Consider the following 13,372-nt stretch of genomic DNA (forward strand, 5'->3'; position numbering starts at 1 on the left):
ATGGCTGCTGGCTGAGGTTTAGCATACTTCGAGCCATACCTTAGAGGGCTAAGCAGGGGTTTGTTCAAATGGAGAGATATTCCAGCTCTAATTTAAGCAAAATCTTGATGGAAGCCAAAAGTTTCCCAGTTTGGACTCAACTGGCAACAACGATACATTTCACTGTGCAGAGATAATTTGTTTTTCACTGTCAAAATGTAGCCAAATTGTGCAATATCCATGAACTTACCAACATACTGTGCATATAAATACGAAACGGTGCAAATGCATATGGTGTACTTAACTGTCATCGAACATGTATGTGTCACCTGACATGTTGCTTTGGGCTGACAAATTTAAGCTTGGTGGATACAGTAAAACAACCTGTGTGACACTGAGTACAATTAAGTACCTTTTAAGCTTATATATGATTATGACCGAGAACTGTTTTGACTGGCTTTATAATTTAAGGTGTGAAGTTTTCAGAAACTATTTAAAAACAAAATATTAAACACACCTGCTCTTTTACATTTGGAGGTGGGGGGACAAAGTACTAAATAAAAAAAAAACAGATTTCCAACACAGTCTGTAATACAGTATAGTATTATAGCTTTTTCTTAAGAGAGGTATCTTTTTTTACAACCCATTTGTGTTGCACTGTACAGGTGTAGCTTTTATTGTGTCCAGCCAGCTTCTGTATTTCATTCCACTGAGGAAATAAGTGCTTAATGTAGAATAAAACTTTATTTTGGACAACACAGACAAGACCATAATTGTCACAAAGCTGTAGTTTACTTTATGTTTGCTGTTTGTTGGGTAAGTATAAAATTGCTCTTAACGGAATGAAAAGTCATACGCAGGCTCTCTACTCTTTTCCTCATTGTGGTGTCAATCATTGTGTCATCCCCGCAAGTGTATAGCTTTACAATAAATATGTTTATAGCAAGACATAACATTTGACTGTAAATATGTCTTGGCCAGCACACAAATAAATGGGTATGCCAGTTGAGCACCATATGCAACTAATTATGAACTCTTTTTTGTGTGTTTTAACAAGAAAATAAGTGAGGAGAGGAGAGATAAAGAAGGATACGTGATAGTTAATCTTCCATTGTAGTTTCCGTTAAAGGGCCTTGCAATGTCTCCCTCATACACAAAAAAAATTAAGAAACACAATGAAGAACAAAGTGCCTCTTGACATGTAACCCTGTTATTTAAGACCTTAGTATGGGAGAAAGATGTTGCTATCCAACATAAATTATTGTATAAGCAGATACGGTTTCAGACTTAGCCTAAAATCTTTCCAAATCTCACTCCACCTCAATGAGAACACTCTCTGTCTGTAATCACTGGTACTGGCAGGGAGACTGCTGTGGTTATGAAATGCAGCCAACATCTCAGGGAATGCACCAGTAAGAAATAATGGCTTAGCAAACTAGCTCTACTTTATGGCATTCTGATTTCTATGTGCAACAAGTTACTAAACCAAAGTCAAAAATCAGTAATATAACAAACTCCATTTTGAGACTCCTTCTTTGGTGGCTGATTGAGTCATCCTTGGTCTTAAGAAACAAAAGACTTAAGGGTGAGCAATAAATCAATGCAGACCTCGTTTCCCCTGGGCTATTCAGCCACTTGGGGTGTAAAACGCTCAAAGGCAATGAGCACTTGAAAGTCTGGAGCTGCGGACAGATTCTGCCCAGCAATTATCCTGTCTGCGTGCCTCCTAAACACTGCATACCAGATATGTTTGGGCCTCTTCAGCAACAGTCCCAGTTATGGAGACACAGATGCTAATGACACCATATTTTCAGAGCTGCAGAGACAGAGGGCCTCTGGCCATCACTTCTAAAACGCATGCCACACAGCCTGCACCACCCACACCACACAGACCTGTTATTGATGACCATTGACGGCTCTCCCCTTCACTCGACTCAGGGTGGCCGCCATAGGCAACAGAGCAGTAAATACAACTTGTCTAGGTAACGTAACATACTCATAACTGCTTTCCAGTTACCTGCACTTGTCTTGTTGGTGAGGACAGCTATCCTATGATGTGTTGATACATTTTCTCTTCTCCTGGTAGAGTTGTGTTGTCTAAGACTTGGCGTTTCCTTTTTGGGCTTCGGCCCAGTAAGGAGCACACTGACAAGCACCTGTCACATGGATTGATGTGTCCAGCTGGTAAGCATGCGGTGGGCTAAGATACACAGAAGCAGGAGCAGGAGCAGCACACATTAAATCTGATGGCCAAAATGAGAGGGGTGTGGTTGAGGCCTGAGCAGAAGGTTTGAAGGTGATAGACAGATGAAGTAAGATGGAGGGGTAGAAGAGAGGGAGGGGGTGGATCACTGAGAGAGAAGGTGACAGGAAGTGACTCTACCTTGGATACCTTCAAGGTGACTCAGTATGACAGAACATTCCCAAGGGTTTACTACTGCAAAGAGGGATAGACTGAGAGGGAGGGAGAGAGAGAGAGAATTTCAAGGTGCAAAAGCTCTTTGCAGATGTCCAAATACGCAGTAAATCACTCCTAGGACCTGAGGGTGCTCAAATGCTTTTTGACTGAATCTGTCTCGCAGCCCAGCGGCTCCAGAATGACTAAAACATTAACAGGAGTCTTCAGGGTAGCGTCAGCAGCCCACCCATCCCCCACTAGCGCCTGCACAATCCTAGGACTGTGCAAACATAAGGCCAAACCAAAATGGCCTCCATTCAGATGTTGTCCAAATGCACATTTTGTCTGAAACCAGGAGAATGTTTAAGTTAAGGGATAGGCTTGTGCACAAACTATCTGTTTAGCCGTGTGTCCCCATTCCCATGAGTCATAAAGCTGCCCCTGGCATTTGAGTAGAGAGGCCTGTGTGTCGAGTTACAGGTGTTCTTTTTAACACGGTTGCTCGAGAAAAAAAAAAAGAAAAAGGTTTATGACTTTTCTTCTATGGCGGGCTGAGGAAACAGAAGTGACATTGGGCTTGAAAACAAGTTTAAACCTAGGATGTAATCACCTTTATAGCACAATAACAAATAGCCCTACACAGCATGCTATGCGACCATACTTCAGCAATCAACATACTTTTCTGCAAACACCCATTGAGCAAAAGCAGCAGACCGACCGTCAGAGTGCTGAGAGCGAGAAAACAAATTACTTGTGAATAAAAACAAACAGCAATATTTAATTTAATCATGTTCTATTATAAACACATAAAGAAGGAAATCGCTTCCAAAACTTCATCATTACTGGCCTGGAATCATCACTTGATTTTACTTTCTTTGGTTTAGAATAAAGCAAAAAAACAAAACCATTTGGTGAATGTTCAGTAAGAAGTTTAGTGCAGCACCATTATTCAAATGTGCAATAACATTAATGTATCCATTTCTTATTGGTCATAAATGGGCCGAGTAGTGAAATGAGTAGTAGTGAAATGAATGAAATTCTTTCAACAGTTTTATGGGTAGAAAATTACAACTCCACATTTTGAATTCATTGAACTGTAACTGGCAAGCTTACTTTGGAGACTGAATAAATGTTCTTTTTATGTACGCTGTTTAAACTTTTTGAATGCTTTAACATTAATGTGTTATAGTCTTAACTCTGCTTTTTTTCCCAGACATTGTCCTATAGATAAGATTATCTTCACGCCATCCCTCATTTTGCCTCCTCTGACCTCCAAATGGAAAATGACTGACATGATTTAATGCTAATGAAGAGAACATTAATATGGGATATAAACCAGTGAGTGCTTATAATTACAGCAGAACTATATCCCCGACTTTAAATAATTCCAATACATTTAGTAGGACTAATCTCAACATTAATTAATCTAACGCTACACAGATATACTTAATTTGCAACTTGCTTTCAATGTCTTCAGATAGAAGGACAGAAACAGCAATACTGCCACAAAGGGAGAAATGGAGATCTGCAGAGGCAGGACCGTCTGTGTCTCTGGGCTGCCTGCCTTGATGCGTGTGCTCGACTGCCCCCTGGCAGATAGGACTGTCACTGCACTAACATTTCATTAGAAAGGAAAACCACTCCCTTCAACAGAATATCCCAGAAAATGGTCCTGTGTTTTAAAAAAAATAGTCATATTTACCCTTCATTAACGCCATCTGCATTGTTTGAGGTGAATCCAGGAGGATGCAGTCCACCTAAAAAACCCCAGAGGCTTATCATTTATTTCAAATCTTTAAGACACAAAGGCAAAAGAATTAGCCTCTGAATAAAAACATTGGTACTGACATAGCATATCCTTCAAAAACACACTTAAACTACTGCAATCTATACAAATAAAACTGACTGATAATGACACATTTCCTGGTCTTTGGCATTGTGCAATAAAATATTATTATATCACCAGCCAGCTGAGATCAGAGCGTTTCCTATTTCATTTAGACTTTTGGGCAATACTTAAAAAGCTAAAATTATATATCCGTAACAAAGACTACATACGCAGAAAGAACTGTTTCGATCTGTGCCAGGAATCAATGTGCATCAACTATACATCGGGTAAAATGCTCATTACTCTTACAGCAGTAACACCTATAGATACCAATAGGTAGACAACAAATATAAAGCAAAGTTCAAACATAGTAAGCAAAAGATGATGGGCTAAATGTATTTAAAAAAAAATGCATGAGAGGACCCCACCGCTTGCAAAGTTAATACCTAGTTCTTTTTAAATATTAACCGCAGTCAGAGGGTGGAAAAGCTTAAACACAGTGGGGACAGTATATCTTTGTGACAGACCATTTTACATAAAGCCTGCCTGTTCACTGGTACACTAGCCGTAATGCAGTAAGGTTAGATGTGTTGTTAAACTACCCTCTGTCACAAACACACGCTGTGTGACTGAACTGCAGAGTAGCCCACCAAAACTGACGCTGTGGGAAATGGATACTGCATTACAGTACCACAGTCTAACTAAGGGTGGCAGCACAGCCCCTGACACAAGACTTGACTAACTGTGATCACTGCCAGAAAGCATCTTTAATATCTGAACATGAAGCAGCACCACAGTGAACCACTTGGTAGATGAACAGCAACTTTGGTGAATGAAGTCGGCATTAAAACTTCATAAACTCATCAGTACTAGAACTATTAGCCCTTTATAATCAATCACCAGTCAAATCTCCTTGTTACCATTTTAGGTGAGAAATATAGCGTTGGTATTTCACTCCTTAAGGACTGCTTTGTGCTCAGTAACACCTTCCTCTGATAAATGAAGAGAATATACTAGAAGGGCCACTGCAGCTGAACATGCATCACTGCATCCATTTCGCAGTGCTTAAAGTCTGCTCAGTGCAGGATGACATCACTCAACAGAGATTACTGGAGCAGAACCAGAGCCTGTAAGGCTATTCAAATTAATTAACAAATGACCTTAGATTAAAGGGGGAGTCACAGATCAGACAATGAAGGCATTTATCAATTCAATCGGCGAGGGTACTCTCTTCTCTTCTCTGTGCTACAAGCCAACACTCCCTTACGTTCACAAATAAGACACACACTGTATTATATCTAAGTTAATAAAAAAAACAGCTACAGGGTACTGCGTAATTTACTCTGCTCTTGCAGCCGTTTCAATGAATAAACTTGTATTAAAATGCCTTTGGATATAAAAGCATCACTGGTTGCTTTTCTATTTGGGCAGGAAAATTCCACAATAAAGAAGCAACCAGGAATCCTGTCACAGAGCTGTCTGATAAAGTGTGAAATAAGCGGCAGCCCAGATGGCATTTTCTTTTATTTCAAGAACAGACTATATCTGGACCATCTCAGAGAGACAAGTCAATCTCAAGGTTCGCTAATACAGTTCCATGGACAGGGGGATAAATCCCTGGTAGGCAACAAAAAGCAGATCAATAAAGAAAGCATGTAAACAAACCACAGTGGAAATGAAGTTGAGATGGATGGAGAGCAAGGTAGTGCGGGTGACCAGTAGTACTTCAAATAAAGCACACGGCCAGGGACTGAAAGAAGAATAAAGGGCAGAAAGCCAGGGGGGACGGTCAGGGTGAGGAGCAGTGGGAGTGCAAATGAGGAGAGGGAGATGCACGGCCATGAAGGAGAGAAAGAGGGAGAGAGCGTGAGGGAGATGGGAGAAGCGAGAAAATGAGGGAGAGAGAAAAATGGTAGTGTAGAAGTGATTTATGCTAGTTGTATAATTTTCTACAACGCCCCCCCCTTCCCCTATGGCTCTCCTCCTTCCTCAATATCCAACCCTCCCACCAGGGTGTGCTCCTCCTCACTGTCACACCAAGGAACAGTCCCTGGCCACACCAGCCAGTGATTAAGATTCTGCCGTGATGCGACTGCAGCACTTCGCAAATGGAAGACTGGACATAATTTCCCTAAAATGCTGTTTTTTATCACCTATTTCCCCTTCATCAGCTTGCCGCACACGATTGATAGCTGATGGCACCTCTGACAACTTAACGTTTTTATGGCTAGATTTATGGGCTATCTGCTCCTCTCCTTTTACAGCTCAAACTCTGTAAAAATGCTTATTTCTCAGATAAGGAGAGGGAGGGTGTGTGTCTATGTGTATGGAATGGTATCACACCCAGCTAAATGTATGTATGAGAGAGACGGGCCCACCTCACTGCATTGCAGTCCAGATCAGTGCTAGGCTTCCAAGGCTTTATAGCAACTGAAATTACCTCTGCATAGCACCATGGATTAAATAATACTTCTCACTTCTGAGACAGAACAGAACCAAAATCTCATCACCTCCTTAGCAGCAAACGTTTGTAGTCATCCCCTTTCTAGGAAATAGTAAACACTTAAAAAAACTACAATCTTCTCTATGCATACAACATTTATTCATTTAATTTCTTCTCTCCCAGATATAGGCCAATCAGGCACTCTAAGTTATTGTTTTTAATCGTAATTTATTTCTAACATGTTTGACTTGTTCCTTTAGAAATTTGGCAAAGCTATATCATGAGAACTCGTTATCATTCACAGGTTAAGACAGGTTTGGCTAATTACAAGTTAAGTTAGGTGAGCAGTGAACACCTGAGTACTAACTGCCTTGTTGAGTGTTTGTGAGTGTCTGTACATGTTGATGCAAGTAAGGGGTTTTCAACGTACTGGGGGTGGGGGGGTGCTGCTGGGACTCACTCGGCTGCAGTGGAAGTGTGGCCACTGCAGGTTTCCCCCTCCCTCCCTGGTCAGATTTACAGCCGGTACGGTCTCCCAGTTAGTCTTCTCCTCTCCTACACTGATGAGCCTGGCAGATCACAGACAGACGCCCCGGGGGGACTGGAGTGTGACAGGGAATGGGGGAGGGGAGCGAGGAGAGGGAGAGAGAAAGAGTGAGGGAGAGAGAGGTGAAGAGTAAGGAGGAGAGGGAGAGAAAGAACCAGTCTGATGAGATCAGTGATTCATAGACACCCAGGAGGACACACCCTGGAATGGGGTAATACCACACATGTTTTAACAGGGCTGGCCCATAATTCATTAGGGTTACCAAGGCTACAAGGAGCACCTTAGAAGAGAGGCCCTAGAAATCATCTCTGCATGTTGTTAGATGCAGCCCATATAAGAGAGGAGGGATTAATATTCAAGGCTACAGTGTGCTCGCCTTTAGTGCAGAAGACCAATCTGTTGAGTGGAGAAAAGCAGTACATTTGATATCGGCATATTTTCACATCAAGTCACAGGTTGCTCTGAATTTTCCACACTCTTTCTTCTCTGCATCCGAAGAGGTTGTCAGTGGAAATTTTATGACACAAAATATGTTGCTGGAAAAAGTGCAGCTCTAATGTGCTTAAATAAAGCCATGTTCCCAGTGCAATAAACCCAGTATGGTGCTAACCTCTTCCAGAAAAAAACATCTTTCATGTTGCCGGTACCACTGCGCCTTATGCTTCATTACAAAAATACTAATCAGTGTGCACTATATGAAAAGCAAGCTGGACCTCACCTGCAACAAGAAGAGAATTACACACCATTATCTTTGTTTACAAAGCTCGTCTTACTTTGATGCTTTAGTGTATCATTGCTCTTTATAAAATTTAAGTTAACAGACCAAATCTCAGTAGTAGATGACCCACGGATACATACTCAATCTGGAAAGACTGCCTTCCATTAAAGGATTTGTAATCTTTATGATCTCATTGTGTGATTTTAAACTTTTAGTTTTGGATTATCCAAGATGACTGTGATTATTCTTTCTGCACTCGGGTCTTTCTTGCAAACGATCTCTTGATCTCATTGAGATGACCTAATTAAATCAAGATTATAATATTATACACGTCTGCATAACACCCAAGTTTGTGTATTCATTGTAGTGAAGTAAACTTTGTAGTTTGTTACTGTAACAATCATTGGAAGACTTTTTCCATGAGGCCTTCTGCCCAGCTCTGACTGGAGAGCTTGCTTACTCTGATTAATCTCTCTAATTGCTGCTGTTTTCTCTGTCTCAAGTTTTATAGGGGTGCAATGAACAGGTATGGTTTGATTGTGGCTTTGGAAAGCAGACACAGCTCATGTTGTTTCAATTAATTTTGGCGCAATTCGGAGTATCACGCTTTGGTTGACTTGAGTCAGATTTCTCATTTCCATTTTCCGAAAGCAAGGCAGGATTATGCACAGGAGACCAGAGGACGATGATAGTAAACAAGGCCATTACAACCTTACTCAGCACCTGGGAGGTGCTGTATGACTATTCTGCACTGAGGTTTATCATCACCTTGTTTCCTTGAACAGCGCCAGCCTGTTGACATCATACTGTGAAATTCTGGACACATGTGAAGTATTGAAACAAATACACAACTACCAGGTAATGACATGACCTCAGTGCAGTAAAACTCTTCATCATCTAAATACAATTTAATAGGAGCCTATTAATCACGTAATGCAAAACATGGTCTCTTCTAAAAGGCCACAAACTAGGTTATCCATTGAAAAATGGTCTCTTTCTGATTAAGCAATCCCATTGCAAGCAAAGGGTGCCCAGTTTTCATAAATCACTTCAAACATACATGGCATTTGATTAGAACCCATTAGCAATGAGCAACAGTGTGTGTACGATGCGACTGTGGGGAGGCATGTGCGTGTGTCTCATCTCACATTTTCCATGGCCTGCTCTGTAGGATGTTCCTCATTAGTGTGAATATTAATGCGACCAGAAAGGGGGGAAAGAGGGTAAGAAAAATGTAAAAGGAATTTGGAAGAGCTTTTTAAAGGGGCCATTTCATCAGAATCGTTATTTTTTTGCGGTTCTCTGAAGGCTCGTAACCGGCGGTCTATGAAGAGAGACATGCCGCAGTGGGGCTTAATTTAAAACCAGAAAGGTCACTGCGCTAAGAAAGGTCCTCAGCTCAGCCAAAAATATAAAATGAGGAGGAGAAAGAGAAAGCAGTGGGGGAGGAGAGGTGGGCCAAGAAAGAGAGCAGAATGAAAGGAGATCAGAGGATGCCGATTGGGAAGGGGGGACCCAGGCGGGAGGAAACACGTTCAAGTAATTTGGAAAGACAGTGTTATGGAAGGGAGTACAAAAATGGAAAAATACTGAGGGAAGAGGAAAAGTGAGAGAGGATAATGAACAGAGCTGCAATTGAACTGGAACAGGCCGAACATCAAAACAGATGCAAGAGGTTTTTTGTTTACTTTAATGGTGTTTTTGCAAGTAATTTGTTATAATGGCCGACAATTTCAGGGAAAAACACCGCGTCCATACACAGTGAAGGATTGCCAATCTGTCCAACAATCTGTGTTGGCAGAAGAACAACCCTCCCCAAGCCTTTACTGCATTAGGCTCCCCATGCTTGGTACTGGACCAGAGTGCTAATGGTCAGATGGGAAATTAGCTTTGCCATATGCAACTCAGCACAGAAAAGGTACGACTTTGAAAACAAAATTTCTCCCCAGATCCGTCTGTTAGAAAAGAGATGACACTTGATTTGGCTGACAAATGCATGTCATGTGTCGGCCTTGTTAACAATACTAAAAAACGGTCACCCTCCCCCAGAGTATTACCTTACATTCCACAAACTAACATCCCTGTTTTCAATCACTTGTTTATCTATCAGCTCACTTTAATTGTCCACTGGGTGTTTTGACTGCACCGCATTACATAAAATGCACACAGGAGCCTCATGGCAGCAGCGTGACAGCCTCTGATGTAAAGCCTCACGCTTTGCACAGATAAGACGGGTTCAATTTTAATGTTGCTAGCACACCGAGACGCACCAGGCTCACTTGTAAAACAGAATGCCCCCTTCGCTTGTAAACGCAGCAGCCCAAGAGGAGGAAAGAGATGGGGGGTTGGGCCAGCTGAGGTGGGGCTGAATTAAAAGGAGGAGAGGAATTCCACTTGTCCAACTCCTGCAATCCATCCAGTGGATCAATTTCTGCTCTCAAATTCCCAATCCATTCCCAATCTCTTTTAAAAACTAATACCCAATTCCAATCACAACTGCAGTAAAGCATATCTTGTAAAAGGTCATAGTGTGACCTCGGAGTTCTCTAAATTGGATGCTGGTTGGCCCACTTTCCCTTTGAAATACTGCACAGCCTGAAATAAATACTGCCCTGTGCACAATCATACCACCAGTGGGGCCTGCAGCCAGCCCATCAGTAGGTGTTCATTTTGATGTGAAGTATCACAGCACGGAGGGTTTAACAAGATATTGGTTGTCTGTGTTGAGGGAAACGGGAACCTGAACTCAAACCTAAACTAGAGCATGGGGGCCCGGGAGTGATTTTGGGATAGGTGTGTGTATTTGCTCGCCATAGGCAGCAGCATGCCGGCATATAGTGGAGCATCTCTCCTGCAGCCAGCCAAGGGAACATATCAGATGGACGATCAAACACTAATCATTCCCTCACGGCCCATACCGAGTAAAGCTGTCATTAATTTTGCGGAATTACATCAAATCTGAGACATTCTTTATGTGGCCCACGGCCTGCAGACAGTTATACGACAGGGACTGCTGCGCTAAGCAGATGGGGCAGCTTGGCCGTGCATACTAAATACCACCGTCCCCCATTTCTCTATCTCCGCCCTCCCAACACTCTGCCCTCCTTCCTCTGCTCCCGCTCCCTCTTTCTTTGTTTTCTACCCTTCTAATGCCTTTCCTTGACTACATGGTCATACAGCCATCACTGATTACATCACTGCCCCCACAGCGAAAGGCGTTATCTGACTCTAAATGCTCATATTGCCGTATGTAACTATATCCTTTATAGAAAATGCACAAACAGACAGTTATTATTAAACCCTTGAGCATGAAACAAGGCACATCATGCATTAATTTACTATGATGAGAAAATAAATTGTTTACTGACATAAATCTTGAATGTGTGTCTCTTGGATGTCGACAACTCTAACAGTTTACTTGCCTACACACAACAGAAGGTCATAATCCCATTTGAGGTTTCCTTGGCAACTGATTACTGCTGAAGGCAAGTTACAATTTATGACTAGTGACACATACCTGCCATTCCCTTTGAATGAGACATGTGGTACGCTATATTCAGACAGACCACCTCAGGTAATAAAACTGCAGTAGCACTCAGGGGCTATACCATTTTCTTATATTGAGAGGAATTCCAAGCCAGGCTGCTAGAAATCAGCAGACGACAGGGATTAAATTTGTGCAGAAAAGTACTACAACTGATAAATAAACAGCATGCTGAGCATTTTGTGCCAGAACAGTTGATAGTGGGGAGTTTTTAGAGCTTAAGAGTGTTGACATTAGCCCAGTTCACACTTCCCAGAGTTAAAAGAATAAATTCATATGGTGTGCATGTGCATGTGTGTGCGTGCGTTGAGGGTGGGGGATGAGAGGGTGGGGGGTTATGGCAGACAGAGGAGCCATAACAGCAGGCAGTCAGGTCAAGATCAAGCAGTTTCATGGACAATCCACTTTCAGTCTAGTCTCTATTAGGGTGAAGCCTCACATTCCTCCCGCACGGCCATCTTCTCGCTTCACACAACAGTGACGCTTCAAAGTCAAGGCTATCTGAGGTCTGCCATATTGGCTCCTGGAAGAACAGTGTGACAAATCCCTAAACAATGACTGAAAAAGCTAATAGGATTCAGGGTATATGATTAATTTAAAAAAGGGTCTTTCATAATCACGCATATCTGTTTTTTATAAGTGGATAAATCAAATCATGATAGCAGATGCAGAAGCAAGACATCCACTGTGATTCTTGTTGAAGTTACAGCTGCAACAAAATAAAATTAAGAACCTGAACATATTTCATTTCCTAACATCCTCACTATTAACCCACATGTAAACAATGCCTACTGAATAAGATAGTCTTTGCAGTACAACTGATTTAATTATCCAACTGCATAGAGAGCCACTATTTCCAGCACCCCTCTGCTCACACAGGCTCAGCACACTATTAATCCACTTAAACACAATTTATAGGGTCTCAACATCGACTGTCTGTTGGCATAAAATTACATGAAGCGTCCTTATAGTGTCTTCAACAGACTAAATTAGCCAAACTGGACTTACTAATTGAGGAGGAGTAAAGTACTGTGTGACTGCATTGACTTGTCAGTGGGCAGAGATAAATAAGAAGGCTATAGAAAGATGATCAATAACTGTAATAACAGAGGATGAGCATTATTTAAGCACCAGTTGCAAAGGCATGATAACCTTAAATCTTAAATACTATCTTTAATTCCCAATTTTATGATCTGGGATATTTCTTTCACTGAGTGCACTGCAAGAGAGATATTTTTTTTAACTATGTTCATCATCAATTCTAATCAACATTTAAATTTAATTCTTATCTAGCTCACATTTAATCAAAAAGCCAATGTTTAAAACTCTGTTTGATTCAAAAGACACAAACAGGTATTTTGGTCCAAGATAAATACATTAAACAAATTATGTTTATACATGTCCATTCAACAGGGATATTTTCCTCATCCCTCATCCTAGGGTTTTGTCATCCATTTACCTGGCCATTCACACTTTGTATTGAAATAGTTGTGAAACCTTATTGCACCGGGCTTAATCAAGAGATGTTGGCCTTAAGCATCTTATTTTTTCTATTTTGTGTCAAATTCTGCAGCCTAACTAAACAGTAGTGTATTCACTTCACCTGTTTTCTCTCCTACATTATGGAAAAGGACAAAAAAAAGTGTTTACTAAAATGACTTCACAAGGCTGTGGGACAGTCTCAGGGGGTTAAAGAGCATGCACAGTGTATTATAGATGGTTGAGGGTATATGGTCTGCAGTGACAGCCTGAATACAAAGCATTGGGTTTCCAAGATGGAATACTGCCATCTGCTGTCTAGTGATGCAACATCACACTGCTCTTTCATTCGAACCAAACATGGTAGAAGGCACACTGAGCTGAGAAGTCTCTCTCAAAGCAATTCTCAAACCTGGCCAAGTTCCAAAAAGTAGCA

Source organism: Sparus aurata, chromosome 7 (assembly GCF_900880675.1).
Source record: "Sparus aurata chromosome 7, fSpaAur1.1, whole genome shotgun sequence".
Taxonomy (NCBI): domain Eukaryota; kingdom Metazoa; phylum Chordata; class Actinopteri; order Spariformes; family Sparidae; genus Sparus; species Sparus aurata.